The 16,262-nt window shown below is 52.6% G+C and overlaps 1 protein-coding gene across 1 annotated transcript in view; it reads left to right on the top strand.

Annotated features, from left to right (window-relative positions):
* Window positions 1–16,262, top strand: part of VAC14 (Vac14 homolog (S. cerevisiae)) — a 126,950-nt gene that overhangs the window by 99,976 nt on the left and 10,712 nt on the right. The window lies entirely within an intron of this gene.

The following is a 16,262-nucleotide window of genomic DNA, read 5'->3' as shown; positions in this document are numbered from 1 at the left end:
TGGTGGGTCCAATGTGCAGGCCCATCCCATCCCACCCGACCCCTGCCAAGCCTGCTGTTTTGTACCCAGTGCCTTTGCAGACCCACAGACTGAGCAAAGTGATGCGTTTTCCTTTGCAAAATGGAAACCACCTGCAATGGGCCCTGTTGGGCCAGGCTGGTATTAATTAGTTCTGAGTGGGGAAGGAGAGGAGGAGGAGGAAGTCCTGGCCACAGTGTGCTCAGGAAGCTGGGAGCTTTTAAGCATACAGGGCAGCATCCCCATTTTCCAAGGGTCCTCCTGGCTCCCTGTGACAGGGAGACTGGGAGGGTCCTCCTGGCTCCCTGTGACAGGGAGACTGGGAGGGTCCTCCTGGCTCCCTGTGACAGGGAGACTGGGAGGGTCCTCCTGGCTCCCTGTGACAGGGAGACTGGGAGGGAAACCAGGAGGGCGGCGTTCACAGACAATCAGCATCAGGGGTGTGGGGCAGGCCCTGTCACCCACACAGTTATCCTCCCACTGAAACAGCCATTGTCCCTGTGTCCAGAAGGCCCTGTGGCAGTGGGTGTGAAGCGGGTGACCTTCCCTGGTCTCAGCGTCCTGTCCTCCTCACCTCTGCCCCACCCACCACCGAATCCTCCTTGAGTTGATGATGGCACCTGCTCATTTGAAAACCACCTCCTCTGTTATCTGCACACCTGAGAAAGCAGCGGCCCTCCCAGCCCAGCCCCCTAGACTTCCGAAGCCCTCAGCTCCACAGCCAGCAGGGCTGGGGGCTGATTTTCGGGGACTGTTGGCAGCCCCTGAACACTTGCAAATCAAGTGACTGTGAAGCTCAGAGCTGCTTCCATAAGATCTGAGGGTGCCGGAAACTCAGAGGGTTTTACATTGATAACACACAGCTTCGTTAATGAGAGCCTTCAAATCAGAAACAGGTGTATAGTTGGCCCCTAGCCATGTTGTGCTGCAGGATAATGTGCTGACTTCAGCTGCAGGGTCTGCAGTTCAAACCCAGCAGCTGCTCCTCAGAAGCTATACAGGGTCACAATCAGTCAGAATCAGCTTGATGGCACTTCATCACCAACAACCACCACCTCCTTGGAGTAAACAAATGAGCGTCCTTAAACTCCTAGAAAAATGCGTCTTATTCAGTGCTTTTATCCTGATATCACTCCATGTGTTTTCTGGGTCTGGCCTTGAGACTCAGGTTCTCCCTTCTCTCTCCTTGAGTGGTTCCTTTCAGTAGGTAGCCCCCCAGCCCCCATCCACATGTCTTCAGAAAAATATGTAGAAGGGTTTCCGTCACACACAGTGTGCAAGGCTGTCTAGACCAGTCTCTGAGCACATGCGGTGACCAAGCCTTGGAGGAGCCGGGTCCAGGGGGCTCGGTGCTGGTCATGAGCCCATATGAAGTAGCAGTGGACAGTCCCCAGGAACCATCTGGGTAGGCCACATCCCTATTTGTATCTTGAAAAGCTGGCGGCTGCCACACCCAGAGAAGTGTGGGCTTTGGGCTCATTGTCTTTGAAATGCTGATATCGTACCATTTGCCCCTCAACTTCCTCACCCCAAGTGGGCTGTGATCCAGACAGAGATTATTGGGACTCTTCCAGACTGGATGGTGGTAAACATTTGGGAGAACTACCTGTTAGAGGTTCCCCAGCCAGGCCTGAGGTTGGATGTTGTAGGGAAGAGGAAGCATTGACCTGGACAGATAGACGTGGCAGGAAGTACTCGGAGGGCCGAATACTGAGCTGCCTGCCTCAGAGCCATCAGCACTGGCATGCCAAGTCCCTTAGCCTATGCATACCAGAGCCAGGCCCAGCAGCCCAGATCCCAGATTCAAAGAGCCGAGATAGTTCTTGTTGCCCTCCCAAGGGACATAAAAGGCCACACAGGAGGAGTAGCTTCCCCCACACCATGTGCAGGGTAGATATCTCCCCGTTTCTAATCTGGACCCTGCTTGTTCACATACCAGGCAGGCCCCCAGATGTAGCAGCTGGGCCTTACATGGCCTCCCACTTCTGCCCAGGGTCATTAATCTATAGAAAATCTCCCCCTGCTACTGCTGCTGCTGGCTCCCACCCCACTGAGCCGGAGTTAAAACGCTGAGTGAACCAAGCATCACTCCCTGTCTTCTTCCTGGCCCCAGTTCTCTTGCCCATCCATTATCCTGGCCTACTTCCGGTCTATATTTAGACTCATAATCTCATTGGAACTATCCAGTGGAACTCTCTGGCACCTTGACAGTGAGTATATTTCTTGGTCAAAATCTCCCTTTTGACTGTCTCGCCCCCTCTTTCCTCCCAGATTGTTTGTTTTTCCTTCTGCTTATCACAACCGTTCACATCAGCAGCTGGCCTCTTGCTCTTGTGGGAGGTGAACGAATATGGGTTCCAAGTGCACTCCAGGGGCATCTCTTGTTTTTCTTTCCCATTTTCCACCAAATATCCTGTACTGTCTGCTCTGAGCCACCTCTGCCCTTCTCTCAGAAGCTGCTCTCTTGAGTGCTTCATTCCTCAGGGTGTCCCCCTCCCCAGCTCCCCACACCACCCCGGTCACCTGAAACAGCCACAAGCTCATCGGCAGCCCTCATGTGTGGCCTGGCTCGTCCTTGTTGCTCTCCCAGGGCGTGTCTCCATTTCACCCTCAACCTTGGCGCCCTTAACCTCATGGCCTCAGATGGGCACTTCTGACTGGATATATTTCATATCTAGAATCTTCCCCAAACTCAAAGACTCCTAGCCTTCCTTGCTGCTTCAGAAAAAACATGTCTCAGAAGTTCTGTGTCCCAAGAATTTCTGTCTTGTTTTCAGCTTGATTCTGCCACATCACTGGTACAGCCTGCTCCCCTTGATTTAGACCTGCCCTCTTCAAACCACGACAGATCTCAGCATCACCCCTTCCTGGTGCATTTTAGCACACGCATCCTAAGTGTGCATCTCAGTTGTTGTTAAGTGCATGGAGTCGGTTCCAACTCATAGTGATCCTGCGTAGGGTTTCCAAGGAGCAGCTGGTAGGTTTGAACCACTAACCCTACTGTTAGTAGTCCATTGATTATCCTACAGCACCACACCAGGACTTGTGCATTTCAATTAATTCTTGCCAATTGTCTACACAGATCAAGAAATGGGCCATCTCCAGCCCACAGTGTGCCTACTTTCTTCGCCAAAGTACCCGTTGCCCTGACTTCTAAAAACAAGGGCTAGTTTTACCTGGTTTTAAAGTTTTTATCAAAGAACAAAGTTTGAGTTTTTTTACATTTAGGGTCTTTTGATCCACACTGTGTCTGTGAGATTAATCTGTCCTGGATGTAGCAGTCGTTCGCATAGCTGTATAACCATGTTTACCTGTTCTAGTGGTGATACTTGGGTTATTTTCCGTTTGGTACCATTAGGAGTAATGTTGCTAGGAACATTCTTTTATGTGTCATTTTAGTGGGGCGGGGAGGGGAAACGTAGGGGAGGTGTTTTAAAACGAGGCTGGAAAGGGGGCTGAGTCGGCGCAAACTTCAGTCCAGTGAGGATTCAGTGATAGGTGGAACAGAGGTGAGGAGGACAGGACATTCAAAGTCAGGGAAGAAGGTCACCCCTTGTACACCTGCTGCCACGGGGCCTTCTAAACACATAGACAAACAGCTGTTACAGTGGGAGGACAACTGCCCCGTGCCATCTGCTGCTGAGTGTGTGTGTGTGAACCTTTTTGTAAAGTATGTAACTAGGAGTAGCTAGATCAGAGAGTATGTACATTTGTTTAGCTTTGACAGATACTGCCCAAAGTGGGTGTACCAGTCTTCGCTCCTAACAGCAGTGTATGAAACTTCTAGTTGCTCCACACCATCACCAACACTTGCTATCATCAGTCTTTGATTTTAGTCATTCTAGTAGTGTCCTGTACAGGGTCGTTATGGGTCAGAACCGTCTCGACAGCAAAGTAGTGTCCTCATCAGCCAGAAGGAAGATGTAGCAGTCTCTGTCCATAAAGATTTATAGCCTGGAGTTAGGAACCACTAACCTTTGTCAGTCATATTCTTTGGCTGGCAAGTGGTAAGAACCCAGACCAAAGACACCAAAATAGGCAAGGGGACCTGACTATCCTGTGTAGCTGGGCCCTGGAAAGGCAGAGGTCAGCAAGGGCCAGGAGCTCAGACAGCTCCTCCGTGTGGTGCCATCTCATCCAAGTGACCAGTACCACCTCAGGGATCAAGCCCTGTTAGGTATGATCCTGGGGGATCTCAGATTGGTCGAGAAGGTCAGCAAAGTGGGTCAGCCCTACCTGAGACCCCCATGGTATAGGAGAGCTCTCCAAAGAAAGGAGGTGTTCCTTCCACTAGAAAAGGAACAAGGGCCCACCTGGGCATAGCTGCCTTCCTAGACAGTGAGATTACTATCTCCTGAAGGTGGTGCTAGGGCACCTACAAAGTGCTTAGAAGAACCTGGCACATGGCAGCACTGCTCCTAGGAGGCAGAAGTCCAGATGTGGGCAGTCACTCTTTCCTAGTGTTTCAGAGACGGTAAGAGAGGAAGCCAGTCAGGAAACTGAGACTTGATCCAGACGTCTTCCCTTCTCTGTGCCCCCAGACCTATTATTGCCTGCGATCAGTACGGCCCAGTCAGTGCTCACATTAAAAAATAAAAGTAGTGTGTAGGCAGGGGCAGGGATTGCAAATCCAAGGCCAGCATCTGGCTTGTGTCCTCAGGACTCGCTCTCACTGCACACACCCTCCACACACACACACACACACAGCACGCACATGACCACCAGCAGCCCTTGACTCATTCCTGCCCTGGTAGCATCAAGTCTTCAGCAGCCATCCTGGGCTTGAGCCTCACTGGGTCTGTCACTGGCCAGAGAGCTCTGGTGCCCTGAGTGTCCATCCACAGGGGCAGGAGGAAAAGCATTTGGTCATGGGCAGTCACAGTTGTGGAAGCGGAATTGAAGTCTTGGACCCCAGGGAGGAAAATCCAACCAATGTCCACTTGGTCGCCTGGCTTCAAATGCTGACTGGGGGTGGGCTATGAAACATGCCCACTGTAGTCCCCTCTCCTTCCCAACAGCCAAATACTCTCTCTGTGTTGAGGAACAGGGGGGGCAGGGTGAAGCTGTCCAGGGGGGCTGGGAGGAACTGCATCTGTTTACAGCATTCCATCGTGCTAGAGACTGTGAACTGCTCGCCATGTTGTTTGGGGCAGGGTGACGGCTCTGTCATGTGTGGAGTTGGGATCAGAATGGTGGCCATGGGTCCCAGAAGCCCCCGTCAGAACAGGATCAGGATCAGCCAGGTATATGCACAGGCAGAAGTCAAGCCCCGACTTTCCCACAACTCTGCCCCGTGCTGTCTGAACGGAGCCGGCCGTCCTGGGAAAGCAATCCTTAGACGTTTCAGTTGTGATTGGAGCATTTGAGGAAAAGGGGTTAGAGCAGAGTGCCAGGGAGCTTGCAGTAAGCTAACCCTTCAACACAGGACTTGATCCCTTGAATCTTCTTGGGCTAACCCCGGGCACAAATGAGTCACTGAGAAGTCTTGGTCCCTGCCTAATGGGAGAAGAGGATAGCAGGAAACTAATACAGGGTCACCTTGGAGGTGCACTGCAGGTTTGACTCCAGGTGTCCGCAGTAAAACACATCTCACCTTAAAGCAAGTCACACGGATTTTTGGGTAAAAGTGATGTTTACACTACAGTGTAGTCCATTAAAACTGCAATGTTGATGTTGACATTGTGAAGTGCCATCGAGTCAGTTCCAACTTACAGCGACCCTGTTTAGGGTTTCCGAGGAATGGCTGGTGGGTTTGAACCACTGACATTGCAGTTAGTGTTCATCCTACAGCACCACACACCAGAGTAAAGAGTGCAGTAAAATTATGAAAAAGTTTGAAATATTGTTAAGAATAATCAAAATGTGACGGGACATGAGTGAGCTCTCACTGTTGGAGAAGCGGTGCCCATGGACCTGCTCCATGCACGGTTGCCACAACCTTCAGTTGGTGTTTCAGAAACACACTCTGTGAATCACAGTAGAATAAGGTGTATCTGGAGGCGTTCGAGCCAGGGCTGTGACGTGCTCAGAAGGAAACATGGTGTGGGGGGGCCCTCAGGTGTGGACCTGCCTCGGGGGGTAGAGCTGGCAAGCTGCAGCCTAGGTCTGATGTTTTCTCAGAGCGTGTGCCCTAGTTTTCCTCTCCTCAGGCTTAGCTGACGCTGAGCCAAGAATTAGCTTTTAAAGGCTGCCTGAAATGTGGTTTGGAGCCAAAAATCTATAGAGCCAGAGCATTTGTGACCTTGCTGAAAATGCTTACTGAGGAAATAAAGGGGGTGGGAGCTGTAATTTTGACCTCCCACTTTTTGTAATTTAAAAAAAAAACTTGACTTGGTCCATGCCCATCCTGCCCCTTTCCCACCTGGCACGTGCCTTACCTGGCTGCCAGAACCCTCCAGTTCCACAGTGCTGTTTCTCCCATTGGTCCACACCTGCCCCCATCCATCCCCAACACAACCATAATGAAAATACCAAGTGGGTAAAAATAAGGAGTGTAGTTATAGCCCCGGAAACCAGGCCACAGCTGTCAGTCTAGGCAAGAGACCTTACGTGTCTCTGAGAATGGAAGTGGTGCAGTCTGTACTAGCCCTTTGTCTTTGGGGAAGGGGAGCTGCATCTCCTCCCAGTGCTAGGAGCTGGAGCAGGTCTGGGCTGATCTGCTGTGTGGCCTCCAGGGAGCTGCCACAGGAGAACTGGGAGCAGCATGTGCTTCCTGAGCAGGGCTGGTGCCCACTGGTGGGGACACCATGGAAAGCAGAGTTAGTGCCTCCCTTCACAGCTCCATGTCCAGCCCCAGCAGTTACCACGCAGCGTGGGAGCAGATGGGAGGTGCCTTCCAGGGGTCCCAGGAAGCTTCTGGAAAGAGACAGTGTCTTAATTGAGCCAGGAAAGATAAGTACCAAGCAGCTGGGGATGGAGGTGGGAAGGAGGCGGTGTTGCTGATAGAAAAGAGTCTGCTCTGGCCCCCAGAGCCAGTTTCTGGGGAGCCCTGAAACCTGGAGGGGACGGGGTGGGGGCAGGGAAGCTGAGGACAGGCCCTGGGCTGCAGCTGGGACCCCAGGCCTACCAGGGAGGGTGGGAGGCAGTGGGGGTGCTCACATCCATTTCTGACAGCTGAGGCCTTCTGTACCCTCACGGCAGTTGTCCTCTTCTAATATCAAAACCCAAAACCAAACCCAGTAGTATATAGTCCATTCCAGCCTGCAGCGACCCCAGGGACAAAGTGGAGTCCTGGTGTGGCGCTGTGAGTTAATAACTGGATGACATCTATTTGAGCTGCAAGGTGGACGGTTCAGACTCACCAGCCGCTCCTCAGAAACCCTATACAGGGTCACTATGAGTTGGAACCAACTCGACTGACAGCACTTCACAACAACAACAACAACATAGGACAGAGTGTAAGTGCTCCATGGGATTTCTAAGACTGTAAATCATTACAGGAGTAGCAGCCTCATCTTTCTTTCTCAGATCATCTGGTGGGTTTGAACTGCCGACCTTGCAGTTGGCAGCCCAGGGCTTAACCCATTGTACCACAAGGCACCTGAAATTAACCAACTGAAATGAAGTATTCTGACAAGCCAAACAAGATCAGGGCAGGGGTAGAGAATATCGAGGAGGGTTTACGTCTGGTCAGATGATTTGCTGAGATCGCCTACTCCAGTGGGACTGAACCTTCTAGAACGATGTGGCAGCACATTCTTTGGTCGTATGAACTCAGTCAACTTTCCGATCCCCTCATTTCTCTGAGCTCCTCCTTCCTTATACCTCTTTAACAGTTGACCAGTTGACGGGGCTGCCTCACTTCCTGCCCTTGAAGCCTGATGGCCTGCCGCAGTCCTGGACCCCCTAGTAACAGGGTAATTGGGTTTTCAGATCTGCTCTGTACCCTGTCTGTGAGTCCTTCCCAGGCAGACCTGTGATCTCAGCCCTGAGGGGAGACGGTGTCAGAGAAGTGACTGTCTTCACATCCTCACTCAGTTCCCTCCTCTCTCTCACTCCTGCCACTCATGCCTCCAATAGACAGTAAAAACACCGCCCCCCACTGCCAAGGTCACACTCCAGCAGGACAGGGCTCTGGGCCTGGAGTGACAGAGCAGAGGAGAGTGGCGCTCAGAGCAGCCGCCGCATCCTATCTCCAGCTCCACTCCAGAGATTGTTGCTGTTAAGTGCCGTCGAGTCGATCCCATAGTGACCCTATATAGGGTTTCTGGGGAGCTTGAACCGCCGACCTTGCAGTTCAAACGGCTTTGCAGTCTGGCGCGTTAACCCACACAGCGCCACACCAGGACTCCACTCCAGAGATGAGTTTCTGTAATTGCAGCTCTGGGAAGGGCATGGCTTTTGTTTCAGTTCTGTGGTATTTGGAGGAAAGTTCAAGTCTCCATTCCCACGTGTACAGCTCCAGGTCCAATCTAGGAGAGAAAAGACAGTAACCCGAGATGAGCCTGCGGGTCATGGGTAGAGTGGGGTCCAGTGGGCAGTGGGCAGGATGCAAGATATATTGAAGCTGCATGATTGCCCAAGAGGGTGCAGGCAGCTGGCAATCTGGTAGCTTCCCCTCTAAGGTCCCAGTGTGGCCTCCAGGGAGGACCCTGAGATGTCACAGTGAGTCCATGCTGTGGTTGTCCATCCCTCCTGTGCAGCCTTGACTTGACCTGTCCCCCATCAGAAAGGACATCTGAGCTCCAACACCCTTGGTACTCAAGTGTGGAACAGGGTGAGTTGTATAGCAGCCCAGAACGCAAACTGTGGATGCATTGAGACCTGACCTCACCCGCCTAACCACCCCGTCATTGGTTCAAGTCAGCTTGATTGCTCAAATGGAGATGAGCTTCCTCTCCATTGATGAGACTCGCCTGGCATCCCGAGGTTTTATTTCAGGAGCAAACAGCCCTATAGTAGGCCCTCCTGCCTCTGCGTGGAGCCAGGCATTTTCTCCTGCTCATATACTCCTCTTTCACAAACAGGCAGACTTTGTAGGAGGCTTGCCTGGTGTTAGATGAAACCTACGCCTTTGAAGCAAAGAGCCACAGAAGCTAAAAATACCATTTCCCGGCTGTTGATCCTTTCGTTTGTAAAATACATGTTTCCATTGTTAAATCTGAAGCAACCCCACTTGTGGATTGGGAGCCACCACCCTCACTGGCCAAGGACAGGAACTCCCCAGGGAGGGACAACCCAGAGGAGCAGGTCCAGGAACGAGTGCAGTGCAGAAGGAGCACCAGAAGCACTCTTATGGTCACTACAAAATATATTAAGCCACATAAAGCAAAAAATTGACATAATGTGGAAGAATCTAGAGCGAGACGTGGAAGACCCTTCTCTGCTGCTTCCTCCCCAGAGACAGCTTCTGGTTTCAGCTTCCTGTATTTCCTTTCAGAACTTTTTCCCTGCATTTCTAAATACGCAGTTTGGTTTGGGACTTGCTTTTGGTTTTTCCATCAGTGGATCCTTAGACACAGAACTGTTTTGCAAACTTGCCTTTCTTCACACACATCCTTGTCATGGAGACCTTTCCCTGTTGGTTCCCTTGGGATTCTGAGTCTGTTTGGGGCCTGCCCTCTGATCTCGGGGTCAAAGCTGAGTGTTAAAACCCATCCCTGCGTTGCTCTGCGCATGGTTGCTGGTCTTGTCTGCTCAGATGGGGCAATAGGGAGTGGATGACTGGGGATGCTTGGAGTGGGGGTGGCCAGGGGGAGAGCTGTTCTTTGCTAAAGGGACTTCTGATGTTCCGAAGACCTGAGACTATCCAAATGCTTGCAGGACCCATCCGCAGTGAGCCACCCTTTCTCATCCTCACGCATTTAATCTGGTGCAATTTCCTGGGCTGGAAAGGAACATTTGGGCAAAAAGCCTATTTCATGCATATTACAATTCCCTGGAAATGACGGACCACAAAGGGGATTTTTTCAGCCTCCTGGCAGGGGGTAGAGGAGGGCACAAATAAAAGAAACTGCCCCTTCCTTTTGGCCTCAAATGACTGAAGATGGTCCCTCCAGGGCTGTCTTTGTCCCCCAACTTCTGCAGCCGCTTTTCCATCCTCCTAGCCCTTGCAGACTAATCTTTTTGCCATTTTCCAAGAGACTCTGCAGTGAAGCCGCTGATACTTATTTGCTCTTTGTTACCGGTAGAGCGGGTCTTGGTGTTTAACTTCCATTCTGTTTTCTGACGTTCGTCTCGGTGCCCTTTAAGTGGGCATTCGTGAACAAAGCTACAGAAAACAACTGCAGCTCATAAAATCCCATAAAACCTCCAGGCTAAAAATTTGAAAACCAGAAAAACCCTTGTCTGTCTGGTTCCTCAATCAGTTGACTGTTCTCTTCTGAGAATGTCAAATGGGGCCCAGAAGGTAGGGATGGCACATGCCCAGTACAGCAGCTGGTGAGGTGAGCTTCCTCCCCAGGGTCTCAAGGATCTGGGAGGTGAGCCCGGTCACGTGGGCTGCCTGAGGGGAGCCCAGGAAGAGGCACAAGCAGGCTCAGGTGATACCTGAGAGTTGAGTCAGTGCTAGAGAGAAGACGGGGGACCATTGAGGTAGACCCCAGTCAATATGGGACAGAACTGATGCAAAGGTAGGACCAGGCTCCCGGGGTTGTTGTTGTTGTTGTTGTTATGTGCCGTGGAGTCGGTTCCGACCCATAGCGACCCTGTACAGGGTTTCCGAGGCTGTAAATCTTTACGGGAGCAGAAAGCCTCATCTTTCTCCCACAGAGCAGCTGGTAGTTTCGAACTGCTGACCTTGAGGTTTGCAGCCCGATTCGTAACCACTACGCTACCAGAGCTCCTTAGGCTCCCAGGGTAGGGGACGGAATTTGATTATGGAGCCGTAAGAAGAGAAACAACTGGGCCCTTGAGCTAAAAGCTCCAGGGCCCAGACCAGCCATGCGGGCAGAGTCTTCATACAACCTACCATTCTCACCTGGAGAACTGCATGGCTGGCACTTGCCCACAGTGCTGACAGGGAAACGTGTGAGACCAGGCAGTCTTCAGGTGACTCCCAACAGACAGGTCCAGGGGTCTCTCAATTTGGGAGTGATCCAGGTTCTGGAGAGTAAATGTGCCACCTTCTGTGTGGACAGCACCTTCAAGGCCTCTACCGGCTGTCAAACTGGCAGCTCTAGTCGGAGGTCCTTCAGAGCATACAAACTTCTTAGGAGGAAAGTCATCAGAGATACATGTGACATAGCAAATCACCCTGAGCGCCTAGTGCCCACTGCCACGAGGATGGCCCTCTGCGGGAGGGGAGGAATCTTGCTTCGTTGTAAGGCTTGTCCAGTGACCCCCGTGAACACCAGGCTGTGGAAACAAGCCGGGCACGTGGCTGTAAGGCTGGAGGAGCAGAGTTGTGGGACCTGCTGCGACCACAGGGTCTGGGCCAAACGCTGACTAAGTAGACGGGATGTACTTGCCATCTGTAAACGTTTGTGGCTGTATAAACATCAGTGGAGAGTGATCCCTTGGCCTAGAACAAAGCGACTCATTTGAAATAATAGGATGAAGTAAAGGAAAATGCAAACTAAACAACTTGCTAACAGGAATACTGCTGGGCAAGCTGTCAGGGCTGGGCCTGGGCAGCCAGTTCAGGCTCCCTGGCTCCTGGCACCTCTGTTACTGGCCTGTCTCACATCTCAAGAGGCCAAAAGGGCAGAGATGCCGAAGTGCCTTTCCCTTGCCCGTCCTAAGACAGATTCTCTGTCAAGGGCCCTACGTGAGTTCCCGTGACAGGAGTGAAGGGTGTGTCTGTACCCTGGTGTTTAGCTTCAGTGTGCAGAGGGGCTGGGTCAGGGGAGTGGTCCCAGTCCTGCAAGAGACACACATACAGCAGGGGGCTCCACTGTGGTCCTGGCTGTGGGACTTCATCCAGTGCTTGGCTTCATTGTCTCCTCTGCCCCATTGTGGGGTGGGTAGCTCCAGTCCTCTGGAGCCTCCAGCCTTCACACTCCGAGAGCCTGACTAGAAGGTGGCAGGCACTTGGATGGGCATGGGGCCACCTCAGTGGGACACTTAGTGTTCTCAGCAGCAAGTCTCTCACCCGCCTGGAAGGGCAGAAGCACAGACTTCATAGGGAGAGAGGTCTTATCAGTGGTTGTCTAATGGTCTTCCCCACAGCCTCCAAATCTCGGGGCTCAGGGACCTCTGGTGAGCAGACTATTGACGTCACCTCAGGCCAACATTTGGGCCCTGGCTCACAGCTATGCTCCCCTCTGTCCCCTTGGAAACAGCCATTACCCCAGCAGAGCAGAGCATTGTCCCTGCCGGGTATGGTCAGTGGCCTCCGGACAGGAGCTAGTATGCTGATAAAGCACCGCAGGAAGGTACCAGAGAACTTGGTCCAGCAGAAGGCCCAGTGATATCTATAGCAAAGAGGCTCCCGTGTCTCTCTTACAGAAAAAGCATATTTTGAGCCCTTGTGCCCACTGACCTGGGAGCCAATGAGCAGGTGTATGGTGAGGCAGGAGCAGACCGGATGGGTGAGCTTGGCAAGGCATCCAATCCATCTGTGCTGCTTTTTCCTCACCTGTTAAAGAGGGGGCGGAGTGGGGGCTGGAATGATACCTGTTTTCTGGAGAGGGTGTCATGTGCGTGATGTGCCTCATGTAGAGAGAGTGCCCACAGGTGTGTGTGTTGGTGGCTTTTCCCAGGAAGGAAGTGGCAGGTCCAGTTTGAAGGGAGCCCCTGGGACAATGTGAGGTGGTGTTTCTCGGTGCTGATCGGCATGGAAACAGTTGGTTGTCTTCTAGCCACCCAGCACTCTCTTGATTTTCACTCACTCTGGGTGTTCCAAAGCTCTGGGCTTAAATGCTAAGGGGGTGAGGAGGCCTGGGGAGCAGTGGCGTCCATGCCGGAGCCAGAGCACATATGGCCCAGCCGCGCTCACGCTGCCTTGGCCATCCCCACCTCTGTCTTGATTCCCATCCGGGCATGTTCTGGGACAGCTCCACATGGGCTAGAAAGTGCAGCCTCTCTTCTGGGCCAAGTCTGAGTTAGGTGCCCACTGAATGTCCTTGGGGGTCTCTTCTCCAATCTGACAGCACTTCAGCCAGGACAGAAAACACCCACCTGGCTGTCATGACCACAGTGGCCTGTGGTGCCTGGCCCCATCCAGATCATTGATATTCTAGAGGCATTTCTCCCTTCATTCACAGTGGGCCCAGCTAGGCCAGGCCTGCCCTAAACAGCTTGCAGCCTGAGTACAGGTGGCTCAGAGTAGAGCTAAGGACCAGCTGAGTAAAGGAGAGGGCACTTGGGAAAGACTGCTGGGACCTGGCAGCTGGGAGGCAGGAGAAGGTGCAGGGCTCTAGAGGTGGGGTCTCATAACTGTGGGCCTGGGCTTGGCCAGGGTTGCTGGGAGCACATGGAGTATAAGGCCCAGGGGTATAGATGGGAAGAGGAAGTCTCCTAGCACTGCCCTGGTGAAGGGAGAAGCAGTATCTCCTCTCCTGCCCCGCTCCATTCTCTACATGGCCCTGGGCGCTCGCCCCCAGCCTGGAAGAGGGTCCCCCTCACACCACCAGAGGTGCTAGCCGCTGGAGGACCTCTGGTTTTCTATGGCAACTCACAGCCCAGGTGCCAGTGACCCCCTCAGAGGGACAGGAAGCTGCAAGAAAGTACACTCACCAGGCTTCCTCTCTTTCTCATCGCCCTGTGCCTCTCCCTCCATCCCCTCCCACTAGCCAGACCCAGAAAAACAAGTCCTCCTCCACCCAACCCCCCAAGAAACTTTGAAGTGTATCAGACACATCGACTGCATTAAACACGATGAATTTTTAAAGCATGAGCTGGCAGGGTTACCATGACTGCCTTTGCCCAGAGGGGCACGCTGCCGAGGATTGATTGAAATAAAGAAAGCAGAGTTACAGTTTTCAGACTTAGGAAGAGGAGCGAGGATGGGGGCATGCAGAGAAAGTCGGGAGTCTTCTGAACTGCAGGTAGAGGCCAGCCCTTGCCCACTCTTAACTACACTGGTCTAGGGGGCACTTTCTCTCTAAACTCCTAAAGCATCCCAGTAGTGGGGCAGGTGGGAGGGGACCCTCTCCGCTGGGATGGCACTGAGCAGCCTCTCTTTTCTAGCCTTGATTCTAGATTTCACTTCAGATTCATTGACCTTGAACCTCCAGGTGCCTTGTAGAGAAGCATTGGAGCCCTCTGCCCTTGGACCACAGCAGGGGACTTGGGCATCAACTCGAGGCCAGTACAGAATGAAATGAAGCCCATCGCACTATAGAGGTAGCCAGGAGGAGGCTGGGCAGCCACCATGGAGGGGGAGGCAGAAACAATTTCACTCTGCCCTTGAGAAGCAGCTCTAGCTGCTGACTCCCAGACATAGAAGCAGACAGACCAGGCAGGAGTCATGCTTGGGGCTACATTTAATAAATCTGGGGGGACAAAAAGATGAAAGCAAAGCCCACTGCCATCAGGTCAGTTCTAACTCATCACAACCTAGCTGACCCAGCCTGGGGCGCCATGCGGAGCAGCTCTGTCCTATCAGGTCACTATGAGTTGGAATCAAGCCCGTAGTACACAACTAAGGACACTGACAGGATAAAGAGGGACATAAAACCTAAGTGTCCAAAATGCCTGTTTGCTCACTTCCTGCTTATGGAAGGCAGGGTGATAGCTGAGAAAACTAGGGAAAAAATATAGTCCCCAGTTCCTTGCAGCAGAACTTTAAGTGCCAGTTACCTTACAAGATTAGTAATGACTCTAGCTTGTAGCTTTAACTTTGCATTAAAGCATAATGTAAAGAAAGAAAAAATAAACCTATAAAAAATAAGCATCAGTGGGGGCTGCAAAGAGTTCATGGAAAACTTCCATTATCTTTCCATTGCATTTTTCTGTGAACTTTTGAAGTCTCCTTGTGTGTCTTTGTGCGGCCTGTGGGCCAGTGTTGGATGCTTGCAAGCTGGGCTCCATTATTGATGCTGTGCTGGAGACCCAGGAAGGCATCTCCAGCCGGGCTGGGGCTCAGCAGAGAAATGATGATGCGGCAGCCCTGAGAGGCAGCCATCTGCTGCTGCCCCCGCCAGGACCTACTCACCACAGGCATTGAGGAGCTTCTGGGGTTGAACCAAACTCCATCCCCCTTCCCTGGTCAGCTGAGTGACACTCAGTGTGGGGACTCTGAACCTCAGCTGCTGCTTCTCTGCATATGTGGGGACTCAGTGAGCCTTGGCAATAGTAGTTAGCAACTGTGCCAGGGACTTGGGATGGGAGTGAAAATGGGCCCTACTTCCTGCAAACCCCCCCGCCCACCTTCTTTACAGGTGTTTCCATCCTATTAGGCAGTGCAGGCATCCTGTTCCAGAAAGCAGAACTCACCAAAATGAGGCCTGGCCCGCCACCCCAGATACACCCTTCCCTCCCCATCAATGCCCAGGCCTGTTCAGCTGTACACATCACCCTCAGCAGTGCAAGGACTCCCATGTGTCTGCTGATCTTTCATTGTTGCTCCTACTTCTTGAGGCTTTCAAACCCAGCAGACAGAGAGCGACTACAGTGTGATGGGCTGCGCAGAGCCTGGGAGAACAGCCCTCACCTTGACCTCCTCACCTGCTCCAGCCTCAGAGACAGAGGCACCCTTGGTGAACCAAGGGAGGTGGTAACCCTAGAATAAACCCCTCCAGGACTGGGAGACACGCCAGTGAGGAAGCAAAGAAAGCTAGCACTACGGGTCGGCAGAGAGACTGAAGGGTCTGCTCTCCAGCTGCCACTATCTGCAGAGGCCCTTCTGAGCTCTCCCGTCTCCTGCCCTCCTCTCCTGTGGGTTTCTAATTAGCAGGACTCAGAGGTCTTCGGTGCCACATGTTGTCCTTCAGGTTGCAGGAGACATGAGTTGAGCTGGTCCCCCTTGACGGGGAAGAGAGACAGATATGCTGGGCAGGCAGGTTTCAGCCTGGACCCCAGTGGGTGATGGGGTGAAGACAGAACACCAAAGCAGCAGCTGAAGTGGGAGGAGGGTCTCGGACCTGTCCCAGAGGCCTTTGGTCAGGGTCAGTAACAACCTCTCATACAATGTCATCGGCAGGACTTCCTGAACAGGTCCAGGAGACAGTAGCACATAATGGGGCCCTGCTCCTCACAGCAGGCATCTGCCATCCAGATGCCCTCTGTTAGGAAGGACCTCTCTGAGGACCCTGTGGGTGAGCTGAGACCTAGGGACTGCCTGGGGTGGGCTCTCAGGTCACAGTGGGAAGCTGGAACGATGAGGCAGACACCGGGGACCAACACAGAACCAACCAGCAGAC

The sequence above is a fragment of the Chrysochloris asiatica genome, unplaced genomic scaffold (genome assembly GCF_000296735.1).
Source record: "Chrysochloris asiatica unplaced genomic scaffold, ChrAsi1.0 scaffold00037, whole genome shotgun sequence".
In the NCBI taxonomy this organism is placed as follows: domain Eukaryota; kingdom Metazoa; phylum Chordata; class Mammalia; order Afrosoricida; family Chrysochloridae; genus Chrysochloris; species Chrysochloris asiatica.
Note: the sequence above shows the minus strand (reverse complement) of the source record. Positions and strands in the feature narration are given on the sequence as shown.